Here is a 13,596-nt window from a genome sequence, read left to right on the forward strand (position 1 = left end):
ATATTCCTTTCAACTCTCCTGAAAGAAGTACAATTCTCAAAAGCCATAATGTTCATCAATTTATACCCGCACCCTCTGTTCAAGTATACTCCCTCCAGCTGTTTCAATACAAATATATTCATGAGATGAAGTACCATCATCACATGATTATCAAATATTCTGTATAATTATGCTCCTTTTAACTGCTCTTAGAGAAATTAATTTCTTAAGAGTTACAGTCATGGTCTTCCTATGTAGGGATGTAGACAGTTTAGTCTCATTGACTACCATTTTTTACATTTACCTTTTTTATATATCTCTTGAGACTTATATTTGGAAATTTAGTTTTCTGTTCAATTTTGGTCTTCTTACTAGAGAAGTATCAAAGTACTCTATTTTACTGAAAGTCTGTCATTTCCCCTGAAATAATATGTTGAATTTTGCAGGGCAGTTGGATTTTGTTTTTAATCTGAGCTCTTCTGTTCTCTGGACTATCATATTTAGGCCCTCAGATCCTTTAATGTTGAAGATGAGAAGTCCCTGTGAATTCTGCCTATGGGTCCCTTCTTATTTAAATTGCTTCTTTATGACTGCTTATAGTATTTTCTCCATTAGCTGAGCATTCTGACATTTGGCTACAAAATTCCTTGGTGCTTTTATTCTGGGATCTCTTTCTGGGAGTGATTGATGGATTCTTTCAAGGATTATTTATCTTCATTTCTAGGATATAGGGCAGTTTTTCAAGATAATTTCCTGAAAGATATTGTCCAGGCTCTTTCTCTGATTGTGACTTTCAGGTAGAACAATAATTCTTAAAATATCTCTTCTGAATCCACTTTAAAATCAATCATTTTTTTTTTGCAGAGGGACTTTACATTTTCTTCTATTTTTTCAGCCTTTTGGTTTTATTTGATGGAATATTTTTTTAGGTTTTTGCAAGGCAAATGGAGTTAAGTGGTTTGCCCAGGGCAACAATCTAGATAATTATTAAGTCTCTGAGACTGGATTTGAACTCAGGTACTCCTGATTCCAGGGCCAGCACTCTGTCCATTGCACCACTTAGCCACCCCATTATTTGATGGAATCTTGATGTCTGAAAGTCATTAATTTCTGTTTGTTCAATTTAAATTTTTAGGGTTTTATTTTCTTCAGTTAGCTTTGTGTTTCCTTTTCTAATTGGTCATTTTTGTTTTGAAAGGCATTGTTATCTTTAGTCAATTTTTCATAATTCTCTTGCATGATTCATTTTTTCCCTCAATTTTACTTCTTCCTCTCTTCTTTGGTTTTTAAACATCTTCCAAGAGATCTTTTGAGATTTGAGACCAGTTCATAAGCTCCTTTGAGGCTTCTTCATATGTAAATATTTTGTCACTGCTTTCCTCTTTTGAGATGGAGGTTTTATCATTACTATCAGAATAGTAGCTTTCTACATTTATTGCTTTTTTTTTGTATTTTTGCTCATTTTGATAGTTGAGTTCTGCTTCTAGAGCACAGAAGGTATATCCTAAACTTTTTGCAGGGGCTTGGGGTGGGGGGGTCTTTGTCTCTGGCTTTCTGCTCTGGTGTCTTAGGTACTTGAGATTTGTTCCTCTATTAGGAAAGTCCAACCCAGTCTTTCCTGTTATACCAACATTCCTGGGCTCAAAGTTTGACTTTTGAACTGGGATTGGGATGCTCACTGCTGGCCTGTTCTAATGATGATCCAGGAGCTGAGTTGTACTATGGCTAATAACATCCCTCTAACTTCCAGCTCTCCCACCTACACTAAACTATACTCCCCTTTTATTCATGTGAGACAGACCTTTTCTAAACTTTTTCCATGATATCTTGAGTTTAAAATCATTTCACTCTGCCGTTTTGTGGTTTCTGTTACTTTAGAGTTGTTTAGAGGCTTCATTTAAAGTTGTTTGGGAAAAGCTCTGTGAGTATTCAAGCTTTGTACCACCATCTTGGCTCTGTGAGTTAAATTTGTGGCTCTTTTTTAAGCTTACATTTTTATTTATTCACACATTACTAAAATAATCTTGCAATAGTAAATATAATCCTCCCTTCCCCTCAACAAAAATTTTAAAAAAAACTTCATGAGAAATAAAGTGAAAGAAAGAGGAAAAAATGTGCTTAAGTCTGTGTTCTGATATCATCAGCTCTGCCTCTTGGGTGGATTGTGCTGTTTATCATAAGTCCATCAGAGAATTTACTTCCATATTTTTCCCAAAATTGCTATTGCTGATTGTGATTGCCTCCATCCATTCTTCTGCACTCCCATTTATTAGATATTCTCTCTCCTCTCACATTGTCCCTCTTCAAAAGTGTGTCATGGGGCAGCCAAGTGGCACAGTGGACAGAGTACCCGCCCTAGGGACAGGAGCTCTCAAGCCCACATCTCACCCCAGACACCCAACAACCACCCAGACATGTAGCCCTGGGTAGGCCACTCAACCTTGCAAAAAAAAAAAAAAAACAACAAAAAAGTATGTTGTATCTGATTACCCTTTCCCAGGTTCCACTCACTCCTCTATCACCTACACCACCCCTCCCCTCACCCTGTCCCTTGGCTCCTATCTCCTTCTCCTTTTTCTTCTAGGGTAATAGGTTTCTATATCCTATTAAGTGTGTATGTTGTTTTTTATTCTGAGCCATTTCCAATGAGAATGAAAGCTCACTCATTTCCCCTCACCTTCCTCTCTTCCACACTATGACAAATGCTTTTTTTGACTCTTTTAAATAAAGTATCTTAGCCCATTCTGCTGTGCCTTTCCCTTTCTCCCAGGACATTCTCTTTTCTCCCATGGACTCCATCTTTACAATATATTATACCTTCAAATTCCATTCTTTCCTGTGCCTTGTCTATATATGCTCCTTCTAACTGCTATATTAAATGAGAAGGTTCATTTGAGTTATTAATATCATCTTCCCAGGAATACAAGCAGTTCAACATCATTAAGGTCCCCATAAATTAGTCCTTTCCGTTCACCCTCTCTGTGTGCTTCCCTGAATCCTGTAGTTGAAGATCAAAGTTTATGTTCATTTCAACAGGGATATTTGAAAGTCCCCTATATGATTGTCCATCTTTTCCCCTGGAAGAGGATTTTCAGTTTTGCTGGGTGGTACCAGTCTTTAATGTGGATGCTCCTAAGTCTTGTGTAATCCTGATTGTAGCTCTATGATATTTGAATTATTTCATTCTGGCTGCTTGTAATATTTTCTCTTTGACTTGGGAATTCTGGAATTTGGCTATTTATTCCTGGAGGTTATTTTTGGATCTCTTTCAGGAGGAGACTGGTGGATTCTCTCAGTTTCTATATTTTATCCTCTACTTCTAGGATATCAGGGTAATTTTCCTGTAGAAAATGTTTTAAAATGAAGTCAGTGTTCTTCTCCTGATCATAAATTTTAGGTAGTCCAATAATCTTTAAATTGTGTCTTCTGGATAGGTTTTCCAATGAGATATTAGCATTTTCTTCTAGTTTTTCATTCCTTTGGTATTGTTTTATTGTTTCTTGATTCTCCACAAAGTCATAAACTTCCTTTAGCTCCATTCTACATTTGAACGAGTTGTTTTCTTCAGAGAGCAGTCTTATCTCCTTTTCCATCTGATCAATTCTGCTTTTTAAGGTATTCTTCTCCTCATTAACTTTTTGGACTGCTTTCTCTATTTGACCTAAACTGGTTTTTTAACATGTTGTTTTCTTTGGCAGTTTTTTGAATCTCCTTGACCAAGCTGCTGACTTGGTTTTCATGTTTTTTACTGCATCGCTCTTATTTCTCTTCCCAATTTTTCCTCTACCTCCCTTATTTGAATTTCAAAATATTTTCTGAGCTCTATCATAGCTTGAGCCCAATTCCTAATTTTCTTGGAGACTTTATTATTTTTTGAAAGATTTTATTTATTTTCAGTTTTCCAATTTGCCCCCCATTCTTGCTTCCCACTTCCCACCCCCACCACCCACAGAAGGCATTCTATTCATCTTTACATTGTTTCCATGTTATACATTGATCTCAGTTGAATGTGATGACGGAAAAATCATATCCTTAAGGAAAAAAATAAAGCATGAGATAGTAAAATGATATAATAAGGTAATTTTTTTTTCTAATTTGAAGGAAATAGTCTTTGGTCTTTGTTAAAAGTCTATAATTCTTCTTTTGGATACAGATGGTATTCTCCATTGCAGATAGCCCAAAATTGTCCTAGTTGTTGTACTGATGGATTGATCAAGTCCATCAAGGTTGGCCTTGATTACCCCCATGTTGCTGTTAGGGTGTACAATGTTATTCTGATTCTGCTCGTCTCACTCAGCATCACTTCATGCAAATCCTTCCATGCTTCCCTGAATTCCCGTCCCTCCTGGTTTCTAATAGAACAATAGTGTTCATGGTATACATAGAAAAGTCTGTTAAACCATTCCCCAATGAAAGACATTCACTTACTTTCCAATTCTTTGCCACCACAAACAGGGTTGCTATAAATATTTTTGTGCAAGTGATGTTTTAACCCTTTTTTCATAATCTCTTCAGGGTATATACCCAACAGTGGTATTGCTGGATCAAAGAGTATGCACATTTTTTTTGCCCATTGGGCATAATTCCAAATTGCTCTCCAGAAAGGTTGGATGAGTTCACAGTTCTATCAACAATGTATTAGTGTCCCAGATTTCCCACATCCTTTCCAACATTGATCATTATCCTTTCTGGTCATATTGGCCAGTCTGAGAGGTGTGAGGTGGTATCTCAGAGATACTTTCATTTGCATTTCTCTAATAAGCAATGAATTGGAGCAATGTTTCATATGACTAGAAATTACTTAGATTTCCTGATCTGCAAATTGCCTTTGCATATCCTTTGATGATTTGTCAATTGGGAATGACTTGTTTTTTGAAAATTTGACTCATTTCTCTGTATATTTTAGAAATGAGTCCTTTGTCAGAAATACTAGCTGCAAAAAATTGTTTCCCAATTAACTACATTTCTTTTGATCTTGGTTACAGTGGTTTTGTCTGTGCAAAATCTTTTTAATTTAATGTAAACAAAATTATCTAGTTTGTTTTTAATGATGTTCTGCATCTCTTCCTTGGTCATAAACTGCTTCCCTTTCCATAGATCTGACAGTTAAACTACTCCTTGATCTTCTAGTTTGCTTATAATATTGTTTTTTATGTCTAAATCCTGTATCCATTTGGATCTTATCTTGGTATAGGGTGTGAGGTGTTGCTCTAATCTAAGTTTCTTCTATACTAACTTCCAATTTTCCCAACAGTTTTTATCAAAGAGAGAGTTTTTATCCCAATAGCTGGACTCTTTGAGTTTATCAAGCAACAGATTACTATAATCATTTCCTGCTTTGTACCTAGTCTATTCCACCGATCCACGATGCTATTTCTTAGTCAATACCTGACAGTTTTGATGACTGATGATTTAAAATATAATTTTAGATCTGGTAGGGCTAAGCCACCTTCTTTTTACTTTTTTCATGGAATCCTTGGAAATTCTTGACTTCTTTTTTCTCCATACGAATTTACTTACAACTTTTTCTAACTCATTAAAGTATTTTATTTTGGAATTTTGATTGGTAGGGCACTAAACAAGTAGTTTAATTTTGGTAGAATTGTCATTTTTATTATATTGACTTATCCATGAATAGTTGATGTTTGCTCAGGCATTTAAATCTGATTTTATTTCTGTGGGAAGTGTTTTTTAATTGTTTTCAAAAAGTTTTTGAGTGTGACTTGGCAGATATTTTATATGTCTGTGGTTACTTTGAATGGAATTTCTATTTCTAGGCCTTTCTGTCATATCTTGCTAGTTATATAAATATATATATATATATATATATATATATATATATATATATATATGAAAATGTTGAGGAATTATGAGGGTTTATTTTATATCCTGCTACTTTCCTAAAGTTGCTAATTATTTCTAGTATTTTTTTTAGATGACTTTTTAGGATTCTCCAGGTATGCCATCATGTCATCTGCAAAGAGTGAGAGTTTAGACTCCTCCTTCCCTATGCTAATTCCATCAATTTCTTTTTCTTCTCTTATTGCTGAGGCTAACATTTCTAATACAATATTGAATAATAGTGGTGATAATGGGCATCCTTGTTTCATCCCTGATCTTATTGGGAATGCCTCTAGCCTATCCCCATTGCATATGATAATTGTTGATGGTTTCAGATAGATACTGCTTATTATTCTAAGGAATAAACCGTTTATTCCTACACTCTCTAGTGTTTTTATTATGAATGGGTGCTGTATTTCATCAAAAGCTTTTTCACCTCTATTGCTATAACTATTTGATTTCTGATTGGTTTGTTGTTGATATAAATAATTATACTGATAACTTTCCTAATATTGAACCAACTCTGCATTCCTGGCAGAAATCCTACTTCATCATAATGTATTATCCTCGTGCTAAATTGTAATCGTTTTGCCAAGATTTTATTTAAGATTTTTACATCTATATTCATCAGGAAGATAGGTATATAATTTTCTTTACTTATTTTATCTCTTCCTGGTTTAGGTATCAGCAACATATTGGTGTTATAGAAAGAGCTAGGCAGAGTTCTGTCTTCACCTATTTTCCCAAAGTGTTTATGTAGAATTAGAAACAATTGTTCTTTAAATAATTGATAGAATTCACTTGTCAATCCATCTGGCCCTGGATATTTTTTCTTAGGGAGTTCAATAATGGCTTGATGAATTTCTGTTTCTGAGATAGGGTTATTAGGTTTTTAATTTCTTCTTCATTTAATCTGGGCAATTAATATTTTTGTAAATATTCATAGATTTCACTTGGATTGTCAAATTTATTGGCATAGAATTGGGCAAAATAATTCAGAATTATTAATTTCCTCCTCATTGCTGGTGAGTTCACCTTTTTCATTTATGATACTAACAATTTGGTTTTCTTCTTTCTTTTGTTTAATCAAATTGACCAGAGATTTTTCAATTTTATTGTTTTTTTAATAAAACCAGCTCTTGTTTTATTTATTAGTTCAATAGGGTCTTTTTTTGCTTTGGATTTTATCAATTGCTCCTTTAATTTTCAGAATTTCGAATTTGGTATTTAATTGGGGGAGGGTTAATTTGTTCTTTCTCTAATTTTTTAGTTGCATATTTAGTTCATTGATTTTTTCTTTCTCTAATTTATTCATGCAAGCATTTAAAGATATAATATATCCCCTGACAGCTGCCTTAAATGTATCCCATAACTTTTGGTATGTTGTTTCTTTTTTCTCATTATCTAGGATGAAATAATTAATTCTTTCTATAATTTGTTGCTTGATTCACTCATTCCTTAAAATGAGGTTATTTAGCATCCAGTTAGTTGTGGGTCTGTGTCTCCCTGGTCCAGTTTTTCATATGATTTTTATTGCATTATGATCTTAGAAAGATGTATTGACTTTTTCTGCTTTTCTGCAATTGATCATTAGGTTTGCATATCCTAGTACATGGTCAATTTTTGTGTAAGTGCCATGTATTGCATTCAATTTCCTCCATAGGTCTATCATATTTAGGTTTTCTAACAATCTATTTACCCCCTTAACTTCATTCTTGTTTATTTTATGATTTGTTTTATCTAAATCTGAGAGCATGAGTTTGAGGTCTCCCACTAGTAGAGTTTTGCTTTCCATGTCTTCCTGTAGCTCTTTCAACTTCTCCTCTGGATGCTGCACCATTGGGTGCATACATATTTAGTCTTGAAATTTCTTTATCGTCTATAGTACCTTTGAGGAGGATATAATTTCCTTCCTTATCTCTTTTAATGCTATCTATTTTTGCAGTTGCCTTTTCTGAAATAAGGATTGCTTTCCCTGTGTTTTTCACTTCAGCTGAAGCAAAATATATTTTGCTTCAACCTTTTCCCATTACTCTAAATGTATCTCTCTGCTTCAAATGAGTTTCTTGTAAGCACCATATTGTAAGATTCTGGTTTTTAATTCACTCTGCTATCCGCTTACATTTTAAGGGAGAGTTCATCCAATTCACATTCAAAGTTATAATTACTAACTCTTTTTTGCCCTCCATATCTTCCTTCTGTTTGTATTCCCCCCCTTCTTCCCCGTTATCCATATTTCCCAGTGTTTTGTTTTTGAATAATACCCCCTTCAGTGTGTTTGCCCTCTTATATCAACCCCTGCTCTTTTCTTTCCCCTGTCCTTTTTCCCCTTCTTCCCTTCCTCCTGTTAGTTCCCTTCCCCCCCCTCCTCTCCCTTTCCCCTTTTAATGCTTGAAAGGTTAGATAAGTTTCTTAACTTAACTAAGTGTGTCTAAGTTAACTTTAAGTTTGATGAAATGAAGATTCAGGTGGTTCTCACTTCCTCCCTTCTTCCCCTCAATTTCAATAGATTTTTTGTACCTCTTGATGTAATGAGATTTACCCCATTCAGTCTCCCTCCATTCTCTCTTCTCCTCACTGTTCCACTTTTTAAGGAGGTATTGTTTTTAAATCCTTCTATCTGAATCACAGAAAATTAAGAGTATCCATCAGGTCTGGCTATGTATATTCTCTCTAATAAAGTTACAATTCTCAAGAGTTATGGGAGTCTTTCTCCCAAGTGGGTATATAGCCAGTTTCATCTTATTGGATAGCAGTTTTTTAACCTTTTCATGTATCTCTTGAGCCTACTGTTTGATATCCAAATTTTCAATTTAGCTCTGGTCTTTTCATCATGACATCTTGGAAGTCTCCAATTTCATTAAATGTCTATCTTTTCCCCTGGAAGAGAAGGCTCAGCTTTGCCAGTTAGTGGAGTCAAGAGGATGCATTCCAAGCTCCTTGTTTCTTAGAAATATCTCATTCCAGGCCCTTCGATCCCTTAGTGTTGCTGTGGCCAGGTCCTGTGTAATTCTTACTATGATGCCTTTGAATTTAACCTTTTTCTTTCTGGCTGCTTGCAGGATTTTTTCTTTTATCTGATAGTTCTGGAATTTGGCCACAATGTTCTTTGGTGTTTTCATTTTAGGATGTCTTTCAGGAAGGGATTGATGTATTCTTTCAATAAATACTTTGCCCTCTGGTTCCATGGCATCAGGGCAATTTTCTATCACTAAATCCTGTAATATTAAGTCCAGGCTTTTTTTTTTCCTCTTCAATGTTTCCAGAAAGACGTATTATTCTCAGGTTGTCCCTTCTTGATCAATTCTCAAGGTCAGTGGTTTTGCTGATTAGGTATTTTACATATTCTTCTGTTTTTTTGATAATTTGGTTTTGTTTAACAAAATTTTGTTGTCTCAAGAAGTCATTAATTCACACAAATTCTATTCTTTTTTTTTTTACAGAAGAAGGTTTTTTTTTCATTTTTCTTTTGCAACTCCTTTTCCAATTGGTCAATTCTGTTTTTTGAAGGAGTTTTTCATTTGCTCAAGTGTAGTTTTGAGAGAATCATTTTCTTTTTGCATTTGCCCAGGTGAAGATCTGAGAGAGTTATTCTCCTTTTCTATTTGTCAAATTGTATTTTCCAAGTATTTCTTTTCTTGCTGTGAGTTGTTAATATTCTCTTCCAACATGTTAATTTTCTCTTGAGTTTCTTTTTTCAACTTTTTCAATTGCTTTTTAAACTCCTTCTTGATTTCTTCAAGGTTGGTTGCTGGTTGCTGGTTGTTTTCTCTGTAGTGTTTGAGGTCCTCAGCAGCAGGGTCTGAGTTGATCTTGAACACTGGGCTGGGCCCTGGGGGAGGGAGTTAATCTCTTTCTGTTGAATGAATTCTGTTGCTCAAAGTCTCTTATGCTGAGGCTGTCTCTCTGTCTTCCCTCAGTACCATCCCCGCACTGATCCTCTGGTCTTGTCTCCCAGTTCACCCATGGTCCCATGATACAGACCTTCCTGGTACATGTTCTTCTCCTATCTTCTCTATCTATGCTTTGTGGATCAAATTTCTATTTAGAGATTTCTCTCATGTCGTTTTTGAGGGGAAAGAGGAACACTTTTCACAGAGCCTGTCCTCTCTCTACCATCTTGACTGGAAGTCTCTTTTGGAGACTTTAGATACAGAAGCTTAGACATTGTTGTATTCTGAGTATGTGTTGATCCTCCATGGCATCAAAATAATCATCTATGGTCCAGTTCCTTTTTTTCTGTTTACTCATTTCCCCAGTCTATACCCTAGTTTTGAGATGCTTCTCAAGCTTTTGAGTGTTATTGGGACACCCCTGGAAGGACCTCAATTTCTTCAAGAGCGGCTCTGACTGATCTCTTGGCCCATGCTCTGGTTGTGGATGAACACAAGCATTACCCTCTTCCCTGGAGCTGTGAGGAGGGTCTCTTTTCCTCTATGGAAGTAGGGACCTCAGACTGTGCCCAGGGTCTGAATATAGGCAAAGCATCAGAGCTCTGGCCCAAGGACAGAACAGAGACATCTACAGTTTCCCCCCAGCTTGCTTCTGTTTTCTGGAACCCCCAAGTTTCACAAAGGGCCACAGCTGTGCTGAGGTCCATTCTGGCCTGTGCTCAATGCTCACTCTGTCAGAGGCTTCCCTGTTGATTTTCCAAGTTATGCTTGGTGTTTCTGGGGATGGGAGGTATGGAAACTACTTCTGTTGCCATGAGCCAGTACCCCCAGGGGCACCCCACAGGCTATTCCAGGAAGGCTGGAGGTCTTTCGCTCCAGTCTACAACCCCTCCAACCTCATGGAGCAGAACCTTCCCATGATCTTCCAGGTTACCTTGGGCTGGAGAATTGCCTCACTGGGTCTTTTTGTGGTTTCTGTCTCTCAACAATTTAGTTAGAGTTATAATTTCAAGGTTTGGGTCTATTTGGGAGGAAAGCTTCTGGAAAATCCTGCCCTTTTGCCACCTTGGCTCCAGTTTAATTTGTGGTTCCTCCAAAACCGTCCTGTGTAATCAATTGATCTGTATTTTCTCCATTTTCTTTGTTTTTTTGCAAGGCAAAAAAGGCAAGATAGGTAATTATTAAGTGTCTGAGACCAGATTTGAACCCAGGTACTCCTGACTCCAGGGCTGGTGCTTTATCCACTATGCCACCTAGCTGCCCCTATTTTCTCCATTTTCAAAACATCTGAGCAATTTTTGTATATGATTCCCTGAATTATACTATACCTAATTTTTATTTCATCCTGATTATATGGGAAATATATAATTTTCTGATTGTCTCTCTCTGTTCTACTAATCATAGTCATTTTGGTTTATAGAAATTTTGCGGACTTTCCTAATTTTGCTATCTTTTGTCTTTGATCTAATATTTCTTGTTGTATTTGGCATTCTGTTTTTCAGAATAGCTACTTCTTTATTAAAGTTATTTCATTATTTCCCTTAAATCACCAATTTACTTCTCAAATTCTTTTTAAATGACTATACTTTTAAAATTATTTATTTATTTGTTTGTTTCTTTGTGTGTTTATTTAATTGTTTGCTTGTTTGTTTTTAAAGAAAGATTTTATTTATTTGGAGTTCTACAATTTTCCTCTTACTCTTGCTTCCCTCCCCCAACCACCCACAGAAGGCAGTCTGTAAGTTTTAAATTGTTTCCATAGTATACATTGATCTAAATTGAATGTGATGACAGAGAAATCATATCCTTAAGGAAGAAAAATAAAGTATGAGATAGCAAAATTACATAATGAGATAATGGTTTTTCCCTCTAATGTGAAGGTAATAGTCTTGGTAATAGTCTTTATGTTCAAAAAGTTAAACAAAGAACATACAATGACTAGTTTTATGTATCAGAAAAAAGAGGCTCTTGGGAATGTAAAGGACAAGTGGAGATCCAGGGCATGGATGTTCTTTAAACTCATTCCAAGGCTTCTAACATAATGTTACTGTTTCCTTAGATTACCATAATTCCAATATTGTTCTGTTGCCCACCTGGTGCCATTCTCTACACATTCATCAATCACAAGATTCATAAATGGATTGAATCCCTGCAATATTCCTTGGACATAACTTCCACCATTTAATTTCTTTCTTTCTTTCTTTCTTTCTTTCTTTCTTTCTTTCTTTCTTTCTTTCTTTCTTTCTTTTTTTAGGTTTTTGCAAGGCAAATGGGGATAAGTGGCTTGCCCAAGGCCACACAGCTAAGTAAATATTAAGTGTCTGAGACCAGATTTGAAGCCAGGTACTACTGACTCCAGGGCCCATGCTTTATGCACTATGCCACCTAGTTGCCCCCACCATTTAATTTCAATGATAACTTCTTTTTTTGCCTTTTATCATAATTCCTTTTTATTTTTATTTTTTAAATTTATTTTTTGTTCTCATTTTGTACAAATGTTTTTCTTTACATTAATAAAATATACTTGTTTACAAGTAAACAAAATACCCCTCCCCCCATGAATATAGATAGACTTGCTTGGGCAAAAAAGTAAAGGGGGGAGAAAAAATTAAAATTAAAAAAAATAATAGTAATAATTTTAGGTATGGCCAGGTGGTGCAATGGACAAAGCACCGGCCCTGGAGCCACGAGCACCCAAGTCCATATCCAACCTTGTAAACCCAATAATCACCCAGCCATGTGACATGCAAGCCACCCGATCTCCACTGCCCTGCAAAAACCAAAAAGAAGAAAAAAGAAAGACCCAAAATAAAATAAAATAGTAATAATAGTAGGGGTGGCTGGGTGGCAGGCAGAGCATTGGCCCTTGAGCCAGGAGCACCTGGGTCTGAATCCGGCCCCAGACACCCAATGATCACCCTGCTATGTGTCCCCAGGCAGGCCACCCAACCCCACTTGCCCTGCACCCTCCCCCAAATAATAATAACAAAAAATGTGTTTCAATCTTTGTTCCAACACCATCAATTCTGCCGTGAATGGATCACATTCTTTATGATAAGTCCATCACAAAAGTTACTTCCATATTTTTCCAATGTTGCCATTGCTGATCACAACTCCCTCCTTTCTTATTTCTCCACTACCATGTACTATATTTTCTCTCTCCTTTCACTCTGACTCTGCTGTAGGTTTGCTGAGTGGCGCAGCAGACAGATCCCTGGTCCTGGAGCCAAGAAGCCCTGAGCCCCTATACCACCCCTTAGGCTCAGAATCCACCTATGGTCCTGGGCAGGCCATCCAATCCCAGCCCCTTGCAAGAAGTAAAAAAAAGAAAATGTGTTCTATCTGACCACTCTCCCCCCATGGTCCATCCTCTCCTTTATTCACATCCCCACCCCTTCCCCCTGCTCCCCCCTCCTTCTTACTCCAGTTGTCTATACCCCTTTGAGTATATTTGCTGTTTCCTCTCCTAGCCATCTCTGATGAGAGTAAAGGTTCCCTCATTCCCCCTTGCCTCCCCCTTCCATATTTCAATAGCTCATTGTAATAAAAAAAATCTTATTATGTGAAATAGCTTGGACTATTCCCCCTCTCCTTTTTCTTTCTCCCATTCCATTTCCCTTTTTTTTCTTATTGACTCCATTTTTACACCATATTTTATCTTCGAATTCAGCTTTCTCCTGTGCTTCAACTATAAAAGCTCTCTCTACCTGCTCTATTAACTGAGATGGTTCATATGAATATTATCAGTATCATTTTTCTATACATGCAGTTCATCCTTATTAAGTCCCTCATATTCCCCCCCTCTCCTCCAATCTCCATGCTTCACCTGAGTCCTGTATCTGAAGATCAAACCTTCTGTTCAGCTCTGGCCATTCCAAAAGGA

General features: G+C 36.3%; 1 pseudogene; it reads right to left on the reverse strand.

Annotated features, from left to right (window-relative positions):
- Positions 1–11,732: 11,732 nt before the first annotated feature.
- LOC141522741 (small nuclear ribonucleoprotein G pseudogene) lies at positions 11,733–12,154 on the reverse strand (annotated as a pseudogene).
- Positions 12,155–13,596: the final 1,442 nt, after the last annotated feature.

This window comes from Macrotis lagotis, chromosome 4 (assembly GCF_037893015.1).
Source record: "Macrotis lagotis isolate mMagLag1 chromosome 4, bilby.v1.9.chrom.fasta, whole genome shotgun sequence".
Lineage (NCBI taxonomy): Eukaryota > Metazoa > Chordata > Mammalia > Peramelemorphia > Peramelidae > Macrotis > Macrotis lagotis.